Source organism: Limulus polyphemus, unplaced genomic scaffold (genome assembly GCF_000517525.1).
Source record: "Limulus polyphemus unplaced genomic scaffold, Limulus_polyphemus-2.1.2 Scaffold8033, whole genome shotgun sequence".
Classification (NCBI taxonomy): domain Eukaryota; kingdom Metazoa; phylum Arthropoda; class Merostomata; order Xiphosura; family Limulidae; genus Limulus; species Limulus polyphemus.
Genome location: NW_013673643.1, coordinates 28,306 through 33,532, shown reverse-complemented (window position 1 = coordinate 33,532; position 5,227 = coordinate 28,306). Strand labels below are relative to the sequence as shown.

Sequence of the window (5,227 nt, the reverse complement as noted above, 5' to 3'; positions counted from 1 at the left end):
ATCCATATCTTACTACAGTTAATCAGCCAGTCTGGAATCCATAGCTTTATCTACAGACTATCAGCCAGCTGGAATCCATACCTTTAATCTACAGATAATTCAGCCAGCCTGGAAATCCAAATCTTTAATCTATTGATAATTCAGCCAGCCTGGAAATCCATATCTTTAATCTACAGATAATTCAGTCACCATAAGAATCCATATTTTTAATTGATAGACTTTAGCCAGTATAGAAATCCATACCTTTAATCTACAGATAATTCAGCCAGCCTAAGAATCCATACGTAAAAGTCCAAGGTCTCAAGCGTGATTTCAATATAGGATTACATAACAAGTTTATAAGGTTCAGTGGGAAAAATAAATCGTTTTATCATTCAATTATTTTCTACTAATTTTATGAATCCCAACTTCTTGTCATACAGTTAGGTCATAATAGGGTCCATAGAAAGGTCATAATAAGTTCCAAAGAAAGGTCATAATAAGGTCCATAAAAAGTCATAATAAGTTTCAAAAAAGTCATAGAAAGGTCATAATAAGGTTCATAGAAAGGTCATAATAAGGTTCATAGAAAGGTCATAATAAGGTCCATAGAAATGTCATAATAAGATCCAAAGAAAGGTCATAATAAGATCCAAAGAAAGGTCATAATAAGGTCCATAGAAAGATCATAATAAGGTCCATAGAAAGGTCATAATAATATCCAAAGAAAGGTCATAATAAGATCCAAAGAAAGGTCATAATAAGATCTAAAGAAATGTCATAATAAAGTTCCTAAAAATTAATAATAAGGTTCGTAGAAAGGTCATAATAAGGTTCATAGAAAAGTCATAATAAGGTCTATAAAAAGGTCATAATAAGATCCAAAGAAAGGTCATAATAAGGTCCAAAGAAAGGTCATAATAAAGTCCATAGAAAGGTCATAATAAGATCCAAAGAAAGATCATAATAAGGTCCAAAGAAAGGTCATAATAAAATCCAAAGAAAGGTCATAATAAAGTTCATAAAAAGTGATAATAAGGTTCGTAGAAAGGTCATAATAAGGTTCATAGTTAGGCCATAATAAGGTCCATAGCGATGTGTTCTATGTTATTATCATGCAGTTAGGCCATAATAAGGTCCATAGCGATGTATTCTATGTCATTATCATACAGTTAAGCCATAATAAGGTCCATAGCGATGTATTCTATGTCATTATCATACAGTTAAGCCATAATAAGGTCCATAGCGATGGCTTTCGTCTCATTATAATATGGAAAAGCCATAATAAGGTCCATTTCAATGAATTACATATTATTATCACAGAGATAGGCCCTTTATGATGGATTCCATCCAATTATCATTCAGGATTAAGCAGTATCACGGGTCCGAATCTTGGCTTAGTTCAATTTTTATTTCTTTTGAAGCTAAGTTATTCTCAACTGATAGTAGTTACAAACTAAACTTTATCATTGACTTAAGTAAAAACAAAATGGCAATGAATGACCAGTAGTTACAATTAATATTTTTGTGTTTTTTTCTGTCTATTTATCTACAGGAGTGTGATCTCCAAGTTTTTCCCAATGAGCCTTGCGGTCTCCAGGACGAACTTCATACCAACTGGATCACATACAAGGATCAAGTAGCAGCTTTGCCATCTTGTGACGTCGGTGACGCCCCAGGTAGGTGATTAAAAAGCATTTAAAATATCCCTCACATTACAAACACTGAAATCTCGGTTTTATAGACAAGAGATGTACAAGAAATACGTCTAATTATATGCCAAATTTCCACGTGAACAGATGATATCGGACCATATTGAAGCAGATATCTGATAATGTCAATCTCTATGTATTTTGTGTTTTATTTCAATAATCTCAACAAAAAATACCTGAATCTAATTACATAAAAACATGCTTGGAATGAAGCTCGAGATCATACAACTTTAGCATTATTTTGGTTATTCTTATTGGTGGATCTTTCTGCTTATTTATTGTTAGGTCGATGGTTTCTTCCGTGTGGGTCGTGTGGTAACCGCCGTTCCTGTTTCTGGAAAGAAGCACTGTGGAACCCCTTTCGTTGTCGTTATATAACATTATCACGGGATCTTTTATCTCGGTGCCTTGCTAAGAAGAAGGTAGGTGTCATTTTTCTTGTTAATATGATATCAATTTGATACGTCTTTTGGCATGAAAAACACTTTTACTAGTTATCCTTGCAAAACAAGTGTTGTAATCGATATGGGAACAGTGTGCAAATATATTTATTAATAGCTAAGCCTAATTAAAGTAAACCTCTTTATGTTTTTGTGTTTTATTCTCTTATAACGCGCAAGAGTTTAAGGCAAATACTCCTAGGCAAAGATGAACTTGTGGAAATTTTAAACTTTAAAAAAAAAAAACAAATCTTTATCACTCACCAGTTACCACTTGAAAACAGCAATCGACAACATAGGTTAATTAGGCTTAGCTATTAATTATGCTAAAACTTTAATAAGTGTTCTAAATCGTAAAAATATTTATTTATAGAAACAAAGTAACATTTGATTTTGTGTGTGTGTACATTGCATTGAACTTTATTATCGCAGATCTAGTTAATGCTCATGTTTGACTACAAAACAACCAGATGTTAAAATATATTAAAATATATTTTGGTTTACGTGGCTATCTCTACAGCCAGTTAACACATTTATCACGTTCCGTAGTTAGATGTTTATTTATATATATATATGTTTAATTCATTTGGAAAGAGTTTGATAAAAATGGTGCCAGAAGAAAAAATAATTTAAAAATTATTTTTCGTTTATATATTTATTTCTTTTTTTTGGGGGGGGGGAGGCTCAATATTTTCATTAAAAATATATCTACAATATAAATAATATAATAAAATAAGCTTTAAGAAATATAAAATGCTACAGTTTAAACGCCAAAAACTTACAAGGCATTGGGAATCATTAGGCCTAACATTTTGATTTGTAATCAACCAAATCACCTGAGGTGCTGAAGTTTTTTTTTTTCTTCCACAATATTTTTATTTGTCCGTTTCGAATTTCAAATTAGACCCAAATTTTATCTCTCCAAGTTTCTGACGAGAAGTCCTATTTATTAATAAAACAACTCGTCAGCTGGGCTGAAAAACATTTGCAATTTACGTGATGTTTGATCAATAAATGTCAAGACTAAACGTAAAAACTGTTTAAATACGGTGGTTTAATAATGAAGACAGTCGATAAAAAACAAAACGTTTCGGAATACATTCATTCCATCTGGAGCAAAATCTGAAAATCGTGTTACAAAGAAGATGATTATTAACTAAAACTATAATATAATAATTACTAGTTTACTTAATTATTAAGAAAGTGATAAACGGAAGGATAAAACAACAGATTATAGATATATTGTACAAACAGTTGAGGTTTAAATTTGTAAGTTTAGAATAATTTTTACATCCAAGGAGGCCCGGCATAGTCAGGTGGTTAAGTCGTTCGACTCGCAATCTGAGGGTCGCGGGTTCGAATCCCCATCCTCATCCTTTCAGCCTTGGGGGCGTTATAATGTCACGGTCAATCCCACTATTCGTTGGTAAAAGGTGGGCGGTGATGACTAGCTGCCTTCCCTCTAGTCTATATTTGTAACGGTTAGCGCAGATAGCCCTCGTGTAGCTTTGCGCGAAATTCATAAACAAAAACAAAACGAGCTTTATGAATCGTTCAGAATCGGGCGGTCTTTAGCTACAAATAAACTTTCTTTAATGTAGAGTTCAAGGTCTGAATATCTTGTAGCGAAATCATTAAATGAAATATTGTGACAGTCACTATACTTGTATTTATACACAAGCCATGAACACAGAAGTTTAGATAGTAAATTGGCAAAAACTAGAGCCTGTGAACACCTAACAGAGCCAACCGTCCACTACTTAAACCTTCGTTCACATTCTGAAACCACGTGTCACAATATTTCATTTAATGATTTCTCTATCATTACTACAAGATCTTCGGACCTTGAACTTTACATTAAAGAAAGTTTACTCATAGCTCTGAATGACTCACAAAGTTCATTAGATCTAAAATCCTTTGTTTTGTTTTTATTCTATCCGTCCGTTTATCACTATATTATAGTTTTATTTAACAATCAACTTGGTAACACGATTTTTTTTCCTGGTTCTAGTTGTTGTTCATCGGTGATTCCACCAATAGAGGGATGATGCATTACGTCATGGAACGAGTTAACGGATCATTGACTGAGTGGGACAAGACACACGACATCCGGGTCTACAACAACTTGAACAATGGCCAAACCAGTGTCAGTTTTGCTTATTACCCTCAGTTCTGGCTCCCAACCAATCAAAGGCCCGTATTCGATAAAACTCTTTACCAACTTTTGCAACGGTAAGTAATTAGTACGTGTAATATGTACAACGTTGTGCATGGTAATCAGTATGTGTAATATGGACAACGTTGATGGTAATCATTACGTGTCATATGTACAACGTTGTGTATGTTAATCAGTACGTGTAATATCGACAACGTTGTACATGATAATCATTACTTGTAATATGGACAACGTTGTGCGTGATAATCAGTATGTGTAGTATAGACAACGTTGATGGTAATCATTACGTGTAATATGGACAACGTTGTGCATGGTAATCAGTATGTGTAATATGGACAACGTTGTTCATGGTGCAATTGAGCATGGCTTTTTGATCTAAGATATAATCCGAACTTTATGTACCATCAACGTTTAAAGATGTTTCACATGGACAAAAGCTCCGTTGAAACATGAAGATGAAATATTCAAGTCTAAAAATGATCAAATGTGTGAGAAAAAAAAAACGTTTCCTTTATAAATTAACTTTGCCATCCAAGAGACGGTAGGTATAATTTATCCCTGTTAACGTCAGCCCTGTATTTAATGGGAAACTTTTCACACGATCCTATTCGGTGAGCTTCTATTCACAACAATCTTTCGCCACCAAGCTTCCAATCACAGCTTTCTATCGCCACCAAGCTTCCAATCACAGCTTTCTATCGTCACCAAGCTTCCATTCACAGCTTTCTATCGCCACCAAGCTTCCATTCACAACTTTCTATCGCCACCAAGCTTCCAATCACAACTTTCTATCGCCACCAAGCTTCCATTCACAGCTTTCTATCGCCACCAAGCTTCCAATCACAACTTTCTATCGCCACCAAGCTTCCAATCACAACTTTCTATCGCCACCAAGCTTCCAATCACAGCTTTCTATCGCC

The 5,227-nt window shown here is 34.1% G+C and overlaps 1 pseudogene; it reads left to right on the top strand.

Moving 5' to 3' along the window:
• Positions 1–5,227, top strand: part of LOC106475059 — a 9,084-nt pseudogene that overhangs the window by 2,096 nt on the left and 1,761 nt on the right.